The sequence below is a fragment of the Staurois parvus genome, unplaced genomic scaffold, assembly GCF_062004578.1.
Source record: "Staurois parvus isolate SC_StPar_1 unplaced genomic scaffold, SC_StPar_1.0 ptg000636l, whole genome shotgun sequence".
NCBI classification, from domain to species: Eukaryota; Metazoa; Chordata; class Amphibia; order Anura; family Ranidae; genus Staurois; species Staurois parvus.
Genome location: NW_028318432.1, coordinates 7,657,910 through 7,672,868, shown reverse-complemented (window position 1 = coordinate 7,672,868; position 14,959 = coordinate 7,657,910). Strand labels below are relative to the sequence as shown.

The 14,959-nt window shown below is 42.4% G+C and overlaps 1 protein-coding gene across 14 annotated transcripts in view; it reads right to left on the bottom strand.

Annotated features, from left to right (window-relative positions):
- Nucleotides 1-14,959, bottom strand: part of KIAA1217 (KIAA1217 ortholog) — a 609,023-nt gene that overhangs the window by 105,664 nt on the left and 488,400 nt on the right. Inside the window, exon 1 of one of the 14 annotated variants that reach the window (XM_089693770.1) lies at nt 3,584-3,717. The exons of 12 other annotated variants lie outside the window; for them this stretch is intronic. The gene's annotated coding sequence lies outside the window, so the exon portion shown is untranslated. Of the gene's footprint in view, nt 1-3,583; nt 3,718-14,959 lie in introns of those variants that run through there. One more of the 14 variants, XM_089693771.1, reaches the window with a different exon arrangement.

The window sequence follows — 14,959 nt, the reverse complement described above, 5'->3', positions numbered from 1 at the left end:
ATTTACACAACGCTTTATATATATATTATACATTCACATCAGTCCCTAACCCTCAAGGGGCATACAACCTAAAGTCCCTAACTTACTTACATTCATATATACACATACTAGGGCCAATTTAGACAGGAGCCAATTAACCTACCAGCATGTCTTTGGAGTGTGGGAGGAAACCAGAGTACCCGGAGGAAACCCACGCAGTCACGGGGAGAACATGCAAACTCCAGGCAGGAGGTGCCAGGGTTAAGAATCGAACCAGCGACCCTAGTACTGCCAGGTGGAAGTGCTAACCATTTAGTCTAGGACATAGGAATAATGTGAAATAGTTAACTTATTCCTTACCCGTGCAACAGGTCCTCCAAAGCCTCTTATCTGAGGCATTCCAAGCCAAGGACACACAATGGTATCATAGAGTACAAGGCAGCACCAATAGCCCTGCATTGTATGTGGGGACCACAAGGGCCTGCCCACAAACCAGAGTGCCAGAGAGAAAAGGGGAATGCCTATGCCTGCTGGAGCACGTAATCACGTATGTATTACACAATATTCCTCTACCTTTAAGCCTCATTTATACTTGTATTGTTAAATCTACATAGAATATATATTTTGGAGGACATTTCTAAACATGTGTAATCATTTTGTAGTGGTGCAATTCACACTGTGCATTTACCTGCATTTACCGTGGTCATTTTAGCTGCATTTAGGCCTCATTCACATAGGTGATGATGCCCCTATAGCATAATTGGGCCATTTTATGCAGCATCTGTTTGTTCCAGGTCTGGACTGCAGGCAGCTTGTGGAATTCTAATAGGATACAGCCACTGGGCCTAATGTGACAGGCAGAGTGCAGGTGAGAGGCCCAGAATGCACACTGTCTGGCTTTGGGGCCACTCATCTACACCTACTTGCCTGTCACATTAGAATGAGCGGCTGTCTGTGCAGCTGCTGTATCCTAAGATTAGATAGATTTCCATAGGCTGCCTGCATCCAACACGTAAAAAAGTACAGATGCTGCAAAAAAAAGGTCCATTCATGTTATTATAGGCTTTACTGCCCATGTGAACAAGGCCTTGGGTGCAAGCAGTCTAGCTGTATTTGGAGAAACTAGAATTTTGAGTGTCCAAGATCTGATTAGATACTCTAAAAGCCACTAAATGCATGTAAACACAGCTATACGTGCTAAATACAGGAATAAGTGATCTGGGAGGCATAAAAGTTGTTTATACTTCTCAGATCACTTATTCAGCAGAAAAGCCAAGGTGAATGAAGCCTCAGACTTAGCAAGCATTTGCATTGTGGGGGTGGGTCATTGCAAGAGTAGATTTTTTAAGAATCCCAGAAGTAAGAGGAGGCTGCAAAAAAGTGACCTCCCTCTGAAAATGGAAACCTGGCTGCCTCTGTCTTGAATATTTTGAAACATTGACCGGAGGTGTCTGAGTGATGTCACAGCTTCGAATTTTAATACTTTCTACAGTGTTGAAGAGAGGAGTGAAGTCACTGGATTACAGCCAGGAAACTAGTATTTTCAGAAACACATTACCAAAGGTGGCCTCCATACTTTCCTTCAATAGAAAAAAAAGCACTTGCCTGAAAAGGTGGTCTACATACCTCAATAGTTCACAGAATACTGAAGATAGAAATGCTTATCTCCTAACTTTCAAAAATGGGAAACAGGGACACCCTAAGCACCAGATGTTTCAGGCAGACCTTGTTAAACTTTGTTAAATGATAAAGAAAAGACAATTGGAGCAAGAAAACTCCAAGGCAAGTTTTTGTGCATCTACAGCAGTGTTTCTTAACCAGGGTTTCTGCTAAGGTTGCTAGGGGTTCCTTAAACAATGGTGGATTGATCTTTCACCTACACCGACTACCAATACAAGGGAAGCATGACAACACTGACCACCAATGCAGGGGGAACAAGTCTACACTGACCACCAATACAACTGAACCACACCTACCATGACCACCAATACAAGAGGAGCATGTCTACAGTGACCACCAACACAATGGGAACAAGTCTACACTGACCACCAATAAAAAGGAACCACACCTACCATGACCACCAATAAAAAGGGAACATGTATACACTGAGCACCAGCACAAGAGCATCACATCTACACTGACCACCAACAGAAGGAAAGCACATATATATTGACCACCAATACAAGAGGAGCATGTCTACGCTGAACACCAATACGGGAAGCACATCTACACTGACCACAAATACAAGGGCACCAGGTCTACCCTGACCACCAGTACAGTGGGATCACACCTACCCTAACCACCAATAAATAGAGAATATGTATACAGTGAGCACCAGCACAAGGGGAGCATGTCTACACTGACCATCAATACAATGGAAGCACATCTACACTGACCACGAATACAAGAGAAGCATGTCTATGCTGACCACCAATACAAAAGAAGTACGTCTACACTGACCACCAATTCAATGGGAGCACATCTACCCTGACCATACAAGGGAAGCATGTCTACAATGGCCACCAATACAAGGGGAGAATGTCTACACTGACCACCAACATAAGGGGGAAATTTTCTACAAACCACCCATCCAGAGGGGTCATTTCTACATTGAGCACTAATACTAGAAGGCACCACAAGTTTTACTATCTACCTTTGTTTTCAGCAGTTTTTATTAATTTCAAGAATAAAACTGTAATAGTCTTGTTAAAAAATGATCTGACGTGGATGTCAAGTATGCTAGGTACATCACATTATTTATTTTTTTATATAAAACTTTCTTCAACTTATTGTTTATGCTAATGTACCACAAGCTTTAGGTATAATCTTTTTTAGCAGCGGTTCCCTGAGAACCTGAAAATTATTTCAAGGGTTCCTCATGGGTATACAGATCGAGAAAGGCTGATCTACAGAGTTCTATTATGTCTACCATGGTCATCCTTGGTGAAAAAAAAAAAGTGCTTTCAAAAATAGCTGCTCTTCCCATACCAAGTGAATTCCACAATGTCTGTGGAATAAGCTACAAACTCTGAACCGGTTGCCATAACCAACATCATTACTTGTCATTTATGCTGGTGTTATGCAACACAGTCAATTACAGATTATACTGGTCTATACAGCAGACCAAAAACAAGGGGCAGTTATGTAGGACAGATGAATGGAGGGATATGATCTAAAAGAGGGACTGTCCTACAAACCAGGGTCAGTTCGAAACTATGGAAGGATCTTGATAGATGATCTTGAATATTAATCCAACAGAAAGAAGAAAAAAAATAATAATTAACAGACCAATAGATTATACACAAAACCACAAACAAAAATAAATCATGCAGATATAGCTAGCGAATACAGGTAGCACACATATATATCCTAACAATATCCATCTCTCTACTGAGAGGGTCAATGCAGCTCTGGTTTTCGCAGCGTTCCCGAGTTGCTTTGAATCTAATCGTGAATATATTTTTGTTTTTCAACAAATAAAAGGCAGGAACCTCAGGACAAATACCTGGAATTCCCAGCTACATAATAACAGCCGCAGGCAAAAAACAACAAAAACAGAGTACTATTGATGGGACAATGTATATAAAGCAATGTATGGACTCACCTTACATTTCAGTTGGATCTCAGGCTGGGGAGAGCACAGGCAGACTGACTGAGCATAGTGCTGGAATGAACTGAGCAGACGGTGATCTCCGCTCCAACATGTGATCTCTGCTCTCTCCTGATACTGCAGCTCACACACACACACATACACACACATACAGAGTTCAGCGAGAGAGGCGGACTCCGATCGCTGCAGGCAGCACTGTTTCTCATTCACCCCATGCAGCCTGCAGGGTAACAAGGAATTTGGCACCCTTGTATCCTTGGATGCAGGCATCATTTTGAAGTTAGCACACAGCAGAATGTGCCATTCCTGTATATATTATTATTATACAGGATTTAGAAAGCGCCAACAGTTTGCGTAGTGCTTTACAAAATATAGGAAGACAATAGAAAAGCTACATAATTCAATACAAAGGAGTTAGGAGGACCCTGTTCATGGGAGCTTACAATCTAAAAGGGAGGGTCGTGATATAAGAGATAGCAGTTGTGATGGATGAATTGTCGGATAAAGTAAAAGTTCAGTTTTTAGGTGGTGGTGGGATAGGCTTACCTGAGGAGATGAGTTTTCAGGAACTGTCTAAAGGCAGACAGAGTAGAAGATAATCAGAGAGATTGGAGTAGAGAAGTTTCAGAGGTTGGGAGAGGCTCTGGAGAAGTCCTGGAGGTAAACGTGGGAGAAGGTAACTAGGGAAGTTAGAGGTGGGGTGGTGGTGGAACAGGCTCACCTGGGAAGATGACTTTTCAGGAACTGCAGAGGATGGGAGATATTCTGGAAGTGAGCATGGGAGGAGCTAATGAGGGGCTAGAGAGCAGGAGGCCTTGAGAGGAGCAAAGAGAATAATTTGGTGATATAGCTTGAGACAAAGTTGTGGATGGTTTGGTATTTTTTATTAGTTCCTTCCAAACTTTGAGCTTAAAAAAGGTACACCGAAGGCAACAGATGTGTATACACCAGGGGCGCACTGACAACTCATGGGGCCCCCGGGCAATAGGGGATCATGGGGCCCCTGGGTCCTTGCCCAAGCTCAAAAAAACCTATGAAAAAGGTACCAGGATCATCTCATGGGGCCCCCTACTGACCCTGGGCCCTTGGGCAGTGACCAAGTTTCTAAATGGTCAGTCTGCCCCTGGTATACACCATGGCAATTGATAATATGAACCCAGAGTTATGCACAATACTAATACAATACAGTAATAGGTATTGAAGACAGAACATTGTATATGCACAAAATAGTGTAGACATCTTTTGTCTCAGGGTCAAACAAAAGCAAAGCACTTCATGGTTGTCAGATTTATGCAAGTATATGACACGGGGAGTGGTCTATATGATAAATTAAAGATAAGTACCCAAGATATCATCCCACATAAAACAGATAAATATAAATAGGGTATTGGGGATAGGGGACTTTGAATATACCTCAAAGGTTCATAGATAATCTCATTTCTTATATACACAAATTTATATATAAAATTACACAATTTATTGAATTGACATATAAAAATATCCATCTCTAGGTACAAACATGTTTTTTTGAATAAAATGCGTTCAGTGACGTAAGTTGACGCGTTTCGCTGTTATCCCCGCTTCTTCAGGACCCACAAATCATTTACTTGAAAGTGTACATACTCAAAATTGAAAAAATCTCCCTGAATATTGGGTATAAAAAGGTATCAGCTGGAAAAAAGAGATCTTGAGATACAGATGGAATATATATGTGTCACTTAGATGTGCCTGCTGGCCCAAGGGAAATTACCCCTGAAAACATCAAGGCCAGAGTAAAGGTTCCAATAAGAATAACTTGCAAATGAGACACAGTTAAATGGCAGATGCTGTCTCCGAAGGAGGCAAGTCCAAAAGAGATAAAGATATGAATATCTCAAGCAGTAATTGGAGAGACAATAAATCCACAATGAAGATATACATTCAGGATGGTCTGTGAACTGTCTATCAGAATATATAGGCTCGCTACAAAATACCCAAGGGGGAAAAGTGTCTCACTATGGAAGACAGACATCAAATCGTCATTATATAAGGAGTGGAAGGGTGTCAGTTGCACCTGATATCCAGGGACTGTCCTGAGCAATGAAGATTAATCCTTGAAAACCATGGTCTCACATCCAATCAGTGTCTCTTCCTACCTGTATTATGGACAAGAGGAGGGTTCACAGAAGCAGCAGCTAGCTGGACTCTGAAGCAGCAAATCGTATTTCAGAGATGGAAAGTGTTGTCTTTTTGGTGGGGGGGGCAGCAACCTGTCCTTGTCCCTTGTCATCTGAGTTGAATGACAGACAGCATCATTCAAACCATTTCCTCTAAGCCCAGGCTTTCATGGACCCCCCCCCCTCAGGACAGGAGAATAAGGGACTGCAAATGGCTGACATCAAGTCAAATATAATTGCAGTACTTACACTCTATAAAAGGAAGAAAATAATTCATTCATTAATTCAGAGTCATGTTAATCTGTGTCTGTTTATACCTATCTAGAGTTCAGCTTTAACATTTGAGTTACTAACAAAGTGTTTACAGACAACTTTAATAATTATTAATTTAGAAACTGTATACTATAATGTACAAGTTCTAAATTCTAGGTAAGATTTGGTGATACAGGGATACCACACTTCAAGTAAGATACAGACATAGCAAACACCACATAAGAAGTGGGGGTACAGAAATGTCAGCTCCCATGTAAAATGCAGGGACACATAACTACAGGTAAGACATAGGAACATTGGATGCTAACTTACTTGTAGTTCAGTATTCCTACATCTTAAAATAAAGGCATAGGGATGCCAACTTCCATGTAAGATATACAAATTCTGACCTACAAGTAAGATATAGGAATGCCAACTTCCATGTAAGATATACAAATTCTGACCTACAAGTAAGATATAGGAACACCAACTTCCATGTAAGATGCGGGAATGCTGAACTACATGTAAGACATAGGGATACAGGGATTCCAACTTCCAATGCAAGATGCAGGAATTTTTTACTTCTTGTAAGACGTAGGGATATGGGGATGCCAACTTCCATAGAAGATTCAGAAATACTGAACTACAAATATGATGTGGGGGTACAGGAGTTGCAACCTTCATGTAAGATGCACAAACTCTGCATTTCATGTAAAAAGCAGGGATACAGGGCAACTTTCATATAAGATGCATGAATTCTGAATGTCATGTAAGCTGTAGGGATACAAAGATGCCAACTTCCATGTAAGATATAAAAATTCTGTAAGACACAGGGATACAGAGATGCCAACTTCCATGTAAGATGCAGGAATACTGAACTGCATGCAAGACAGAGGGATACAAAGATGCCAACTTCCATGTAAGATGCTGGAATTCTGAACTGCATGCAAGACAGAGGGATACAAAGAAGCCAACTTCCATGTAAGATGCTGGAATTCTGAACTTCATGTAAGTTATAGGGTTACAGGGATGTCAACTTTCATGTAAGATGCTGGACTGCTGAACTACATTTAAAATAGTAGTGATACAGAGATTCCAATGCAAGATGCATGAATTTTGAACAATATATAAAATGTGAGGATAGAGAGATGCCAACTTCCATGGATCACCGGTAGAGTACCAAATTCCACTTTAGACCAGTGGAGTTACCAAGATACCAAACTGCATGTAACACAAAAAGAAATAATAAAATGTCACACCAGTGGTCATACAGGAATACCAAATTCTGTGTTATACCAGTAGGGATACAAGGCAAGTAAAGTCCATGTTATACCTCTGGGGATACATGAAAGTCAAAATCCATACAAAAGCGGCGGTGATACAAGGCTGCCTAAACCCATGATCCACACAACGCGTAAGCACACGATGTTTAAAAATACAACACTCCTATATGTTGTTGTAACCTCTCATTGACAAGGAAAAGGCATGCCAGAGCAGAAACATTTCATTTCCCTGCTTCAAGACACTCGACACAAACCACATTCCCCTCCCAACATGATGTTTTTCCTAGCCAGCTTCCAAGCCGTGCACAGCAGCCATCGTAGCCCGTCTCCTGCCCTGGAAGCCGCTTGCTGTCTGCTGTGTAACTTTGCTCTAAGCAGACTGCGGTGTGCGGGGATACGCAGCACGTCTGCACACATGGAGGGGAATAGCCGGCACTTCAATAACCCCGAACCAGACAAGATATGTCATGATCACCGAGTGGAATTCAAATAAATATATTTGTGATTTAACCTAATGTGAATTTTTCTAAAGGTCACGGTAGAGAAGGGAATAAAGTGGGTCATCGCGGTGCATTGTGGTAGAGGCACAGAGGGCTTCAGGAAAATACAAAATTGCTTCAAAAGATTCTCCACTCATATATTTTATTTTTAGTAGTGCCGTGAGGGGAGTGAAGGGCTCGGTATAAATATTTGTGTTACCCCTAAAGCTCACCATGATCTGACTCTACAATCTACCAACAAGTATGTAGTGCAAGGGCCTGCCTGACTGGATTTAGGTTTATCTGTATATAACTTACAGCATAGTTTTGGTAAATCTAAAGGAGAAAGTACAGAGCAGGGGCGGACTGACAACTCATGGGGCCCCTGGGCAATAGGGGATCATGGGGCCCCTGTGCCCTTGCCCACACTCAAAGCACAACCAAAAAAGCCTATAAAAAGGTACCAGGGGCATTTCATGGGGCCCCCTACTGATCCTGGGCCCTCAGGCAGTGCCTGAGTGCTCGAATGGTCAGTCCGCCCCTGGTACAGGGATTGTATAGTGTATGGTGAGTTTAGGTGGCCCACTGATGAGACTTGGCAATGGCTGTTACAATACTGCAGTCTGATTACCGGAAAGGAGGAGATGAAATGCTTCTACCGGTCTGCAGCAGACTGATGAGATTGTCTTCGTTTAGGCAGCCGATGGACTTCCTTTGGCAGTAAAGTCTTCCTTTGGACTTGTACCAATAGGTACGCTTTTAAGAAGTCTTACCTGTAGGTACTGTAAAATATATTATAAACTTGCGAAGTTTAGAAGATATTCACTGCAGATGCAGTCGGTAATGTCCCCGGTGCATTCGTGGTAGTGCCATCAATGGAAAGAGATCATGCTGTGATCATGACTCCCATGGCCATATGGGGGAGTGACATCATCGCATTCAAATGGACGGAGTGAGTAAACTTGGAAGGAAGGCTGAGTGAAGATAGAAGCCCTGGTGGCAGTGACAGCTCACCACTGGAGGACTCTGTTTGAAATAAGAAGTCTAAGTCTATCATAATGTGCTACCGTTTTAATAAAGCTAACCTGAATTCAAAAGTAGAGATCTGTACGTTATAGGGAACATTTATAAATGTGAATTGTACTTCTGCAATAAAAAAAAATCTTCCTTTTGACTTGTCTTCCTGAAAAATATTAGTGGACTTCCTGGTATGTGAATGTGCCTAGGCACTCCTGCACCCTACAACCTTATAGCTGTATATCTGCAGGGTGAGATCTAAGGCACTGCTGCCTCTGACTTGTATCAGGAAATGTAGAGTGAGACTTTGTGCTTTCACTAAAGGACACTGTTCTTGCAGGAAAGCAAGCAAAGCTCTGCCACTACCAAGATGTCCATCTCCAAAAAGAGACACAGTATAGAACAAGGCACAGTAAGTCAATAATAGGGAATGATCAGCTGCAGGGAATACTGGCAATGCTGGTGACTAGTCCTTTGCCCTCTGTCTTCTTTTTATTTACTTATTTATTTTTTGGGGGGGAGGGTACAGTTTCCAGAGTTCAGTTACTCATTAAATAATAAAAGGTAAAGCTTTTTTGAACTTTTTATTGTTACTGCATATTGTGGCATATCCTGAATATGTCCATGCAGATTTGTAGATTTACTGTTAGGTCCCCTTTTAAAGTGAAAGAACAGGCTAACTATTTCTAAAAATGTACCCTCTCCCACTTCCCACCCATCCTGCATACCCCATGTACTTAAAGTACCCATTTTTAGTCTGGTCACAACTTTGGCTCCCCTGTGTCAGTGTTGCTGCAGGGTAGAGGAGGGAGTGCCGACAACAGGTGGACCATGCCAACCTATAGGTAACGTTACAGCTCCAGGAATTGTCATACAATTCCTTACACAGGGCTACCGGAGCTGCTGAATCGGATTAAAAAATGGTAAGTACACAAATCTCTTTCCATGGTATACAGGGCAGATAGGAGGAGGAGGAGAAGAGAAACAGTTTTAAGAATAGTTAGAATTTGCATTTACGACAACTTTAAAGTGTCACTAAAGGCATTTTTTTCTTTGTGGAGTTGAACTTCACTCACTCAATTAACATGGACTGTTTTTTTGTTTAATTCTTTATTTTGGGAAAAGAGAGACAGCCAGCACTCCACAGGTAGCAAGTGTACAATATGAAGAGATAAGACAATATCAGGTAGCATGTACAAAACAAAGGGGGCATTACAAAAGGTTCATACAAGTTAATGTGTGGTTCACAGTATGAGTGCAACAAAATGACTTTCTGTAGAGAAACCAAGTATATCCCCTGGTGTAAGAAGCACCAATAACTTGGCCATAGTATCCAAAATGATTGGAGTGCTGCAACCTGAAGAAGGTCCGACATGCCAAACCATTTTTTTGTAAAAATATAATATAGAACATCAGATAGCGGGATAATGGTCAGGTCACTAGGAGGAGTCCAAGAGAGGTGTTATGAATTCCCACGCTTGAATATAGGAACATATTCCATTTGGTCCACATGGTAGAGTAGAGCTCATGTTGGTTGCGGGCTGATAGAACTAGATTTTCCATATATCATTTCATTCTTCTACAACATGTTTAATCCTTATGCTGCTAGCATTAGTAAATGGATAGGAAAGTATATCCTATTTACTTGTTTTGAACTTTTTTTTTCTTAATTTTTCAGTTACTTTCTGCTTTCCATGCCTAGGTAAATGATGTCATATATCCCAGGAGTCTTCAGAAGGGCAGGGAGGGTTCTCAGCTCAGCATGTGCATGAGCTAAGGGCAGATGGATTCCAGGAAGTAAATGTATTTATTTATTTTAGGTACTTCTATAGCGCCATCAATTTACGCAGCGCTTCACATATATATTGTACATTCACATCAGTCCCTAATCCTCAAGGGGTGTACAATCTAAGGTCCCTAACCTACTGTACATTCATACATACACATACTAGGGCCAATTTAGACAGCATCCAATAAACCTACCAGCATGTCTTTGGAGTGCGGGAGGAAACCAGAGTACCTGGAGGCACAGGAAGAACATGCAAACTCCAGGCAGGTGTTGTCATGGTTGGGATTCGAACCAACGACCCCTAGTACTGCCAGGCGGATGTGCTAACCATTTAGCCAGTGTGCTTCCCTACATGAATCATCTACCCTTACTCAAGATGGCGACCACCAGAAATGCCAGGAGGTGTTTTTCAAAATGATTTCTCAGCCAAACAAAGTATGGAGACATGGATGGATGGGTGAGTTTGCTTTGAATATTAACAATGAATTAACTAGCAATTTTTATTGGTGGTGCTCATAGTGCAGTTCCACTTTAATGTTGGATAGAGTGGAGAGGGATTAGAACTCTTATCAGGTTATTGCTGTCTGTGCCTGTTAGGGAGATTCCACCTCTCTGTTTACCATTATCAATGAAAGTGAAAGTAAAAGAAAATCCCAAATTCTGTGTTGACGTCAAAGAAGGAATAAAGGGGAAATCTTCCAATGGGGACACTAGTTCTGGTGACACACCAGGATTCTCTCACTTTGAATAGATTTCCTTTCACTTCCTGTATTGGCTGTGGTCCAGATAGAATGGGAAATCTCCCCAATAGGACACAGACAGATGGCAAAAGAAAATGATGGGAGTTATAACTCTTGCTTACGCTATCCAAACGGAAAAAAAATTGCCTTTTCTGACAATTTTATTAAAGTTGTCATAGAGGCTGCCATGGTTGATCCCTCCTTCTGGAAGGCTAGTTTCTTCATACTGAACCTCTGGCTTCAAAACCTGGAGCTAATATGGAAGGAAGGCCTTTTGATTTTTCTGACTTGCATACTTACTTGTCAGAAGTATTTAGACCAGAATGCACTATAGCCAGGTAAAAAGAATTTCTTTTAATAAGGTCACTTATGAGGGTCCCTGTCATTTTTATAGAAAATGTTCACATCTGGTAATTACTGTAACTTTTCCTCCTAACCTGAGCAAAACTTGGTATGCAAGAAAGTTTTCCATTAGAGATTTATCAGTTGCTGGCCTACCCATGCTGTATTAGTGTGGGGGACATTGGTGGGTTTAGGCATCACACTTCTGAACATGGGCTCCTTTAATTTGGTGTGGAAAGTTAAAGTGGTTGTAAACCCTTACCTATATCCAGTGAAATGACTGGCCTCAGGTGATACACAGAGATCCTACATATGCTGTACATATTTATCTGCAGTTTTCTCCTATCTACAGCCATTCAAAGTGCAGAATTTATATAGCTCGTCTAAGATTTCAGAAAGCAGGGGGTGGGGAGCTCAGCTGAGCTCAGTGAGGAGAGCCCTGAATAATGATTGGAGGGAGGGGACACGCCCCCCCCCTTCACACAGCATACATGAACAGAGCTGAGGCTGTCTATCACAAGCTGTGTGCTGTAGCTTCTCAGAAGTGACCCATGCAGATAGCAGAGGAACGAGGTAGCAGACAGAAATGGCACTTAGTCCTCTGGATTGAGACAAATATACACTATAGAGAGATATGTTTTGTTCATATTGCATTACAACCACTTTAAGCAATCATTCACGTTGTATATTCATGGATGAATTATGTGTTGTGCCTGGAGTTCCCCTTTAGGTTTATATCCCCCCCTCACCTGTATTCCTCTGTGCACAGCTCAGAGTTTTTGATTTTCATTATGAAATAAGAGCAGGTTCCCCTGTCTGGTGCCGTCTATGATTCTGACAGCAACTTGTGCCTGCTAAGTCAAGATGACATCTTCAGCACTCACATCGTGCCTCTGACAATGACCTTAACATTCTCAATGACCGACAAAACTGCTGGTATGGAACGTGAAGAGTTTCTTTTCTATCCACTGATACAGAAGAAAGACAGAAGAGCAAAAAGGAAAATCACTCCCAGAGAGTTAAAGGTGAAGTTTGATCTGCTTATAGTTTGCCTTGCCTGGGTTCTCATTTCCCATCAACATTATAATGAAATTGTTAAATAAAACCTTTCCATTTTCATTACATACCCTATTGTAGGTCTGGAGACGTCATCACTGAGTCTCTGTGCTTCTTTATGAAATGCAGGCAGATCATGGCTGGTGGGAGAGGCCAGCAAGGTGCTGTGCAAAGCTTCCTGAAAATATCACAGCACCAGGGGCGGACTGACCATTTGGAAACTCGGGCACTGCCCGAGGACCCGGGGTCAGTAGGGGGCCCCATGAGATGTCCCTGGTACCTTTTTTATAGGCTTTTTTGAGTTTGGGCAAGGACACAGGGCCCCATGATACCCTATTGCCCCATGAGTTGTCAGTCCACCCCTGCACAGCACCCTGCTTCAGTACTCACCTTAAGAGTCCTCAGTCTTGATGCAAGCAGTGGGCTAGGTTTTGGGAGGAGTGATAAGTGTATGACGTTCTGGAGGACTGGGCGTTCCTAGGCAGGTCTCATCTGTATGCAGACCATTCTACGTAATACCCGCATGTACTGCTTAGCCTTTATGATTGAAAGATCTGAAATTCAATGAATAAAAGGCTAGGGATAGTCAGACTGTGGAAAAGAGAGCTGGAGGAGGAGCTGGGCCAGCACAGACAGTTATTAGATACTCCAAAAAGAGGAGAGGGCTATGACATACAAAGGGGAGAGGCTATGCTGAGGAATTGACTGTAGCCTGCGGTGGGTGTTCCAACATAGATTCCACTACTGATAACGGGAGATGATTTAATCACTTACTGAATATGCAGCTTCTCTTTTCTTTTAATCCTTGCCTATGTTCCAGTTGAAGCTGTTCACAGCAACAGCATGTAAATATGCGGAGTCTTGGTGACTGGGCCTTGACGCTGAGCGGCCACATATCTGCATACTAAAGGTAAACAACCATGTGTCGGCATATTTACTGGTGCCTCACAGAAAGGTCCCGATCACTACTTGCAATCGGGACCTTTCCGATCATGTGACTGCTGTGACAGCCACTCACGGCAGTTGCATGACACTAAACCCCGCCCCGCCTCCTGGCGTCACAAACCCCTTAAAGGGCCGGGAGGCACCGGCGCCAAGGGGTTAAGCTGGTGCCATGACTGCTGCCCTAGGTTTCCTGTTTTAGGGTGGCTCTTTTCTCTTACAGCATACTATGGAGCCACCCTTGAATGCAAGGAGTAGAGTTGTGTTTCCCTGCACTGTGTGCATCAATAGAAACACACAGCACCATAGCCTTGGGTAGCAAGGCACTCCCCTACTCCTCCCTTCTCCTCCCCCTCCCTTCTCCAAGTTAACAGACTAACTGGAGACTGCAATGTCCTCTGTTAACTCTTTCCTGGGAAGACTGGACATTCAGGGAAGCAGCACTGAGAGAGCAGAAGCCTGCAATATTTAAAGTTGTAAACTTCAAGTGCTAGGGTAAGAATTTAACAGTTTTCTGGAGAATGTTTATTTTATTGTCCTCAATGTGTTAACCTTAAAAACACTGAGGATTTATTACTAATTTAAAACCTGTGTCCTTTTTGAGGAGCATTTCCTTCACACCCTGTGCTGCTGATGTTTGTCTTCTTCAGTGGGGACATATACAGCAATATCTACTTTTACTTTAGTACAGGGGTCTCCAAACTTTCTAAACTAATGGCCAGTTTACTGGCCTTCAGACTTTAAGGGGGCCAGACTGTGGCCAGTGGGGGTAGAAAATAACCTAGAGTCAGGGGGAGTGAACAAAAACCATTGCGCTCTTGGTCAGTAGGAGGAGTAGTGTCAAACGGGTGAGTAAGAGGAATAATGCCCTATCATTGGGGTCAGTGGGAGGAATACTGCCCATCGTTGGTGTCAGTTAGAGGAATAGTGCTCCGTTCCTGGTGTCAGTGGGAGTTTGGAGACCACTGCTTTAGTAGCATGAGTTAGAACCTCTGTAAAGTTTTTATTATTGCTTATATTCACACTGGGAAGATCCATCACCTCTTGTCCCAGTAGTCACAATAGAGACTTGTCAGAGGTTCCAAGTCATCCCATGCTTTCCAAACAGGAAACGTTTTGGCTGAGGTTATACTCTAATAGGCAGAACAGCCGATCGGCAGTTTCTAAGGCCCTGTTCACACTTGAACAACTCTACTGCATTGCGTTTTTAGGGCTTTTAGCACATTTTTTAGCGTGCTTTTGGAGCAGCACCATTCATTTGAATGGACCTCCCTCTGCTCCAAAAACACACTGAAGAAGCTCATGTGCCAAATT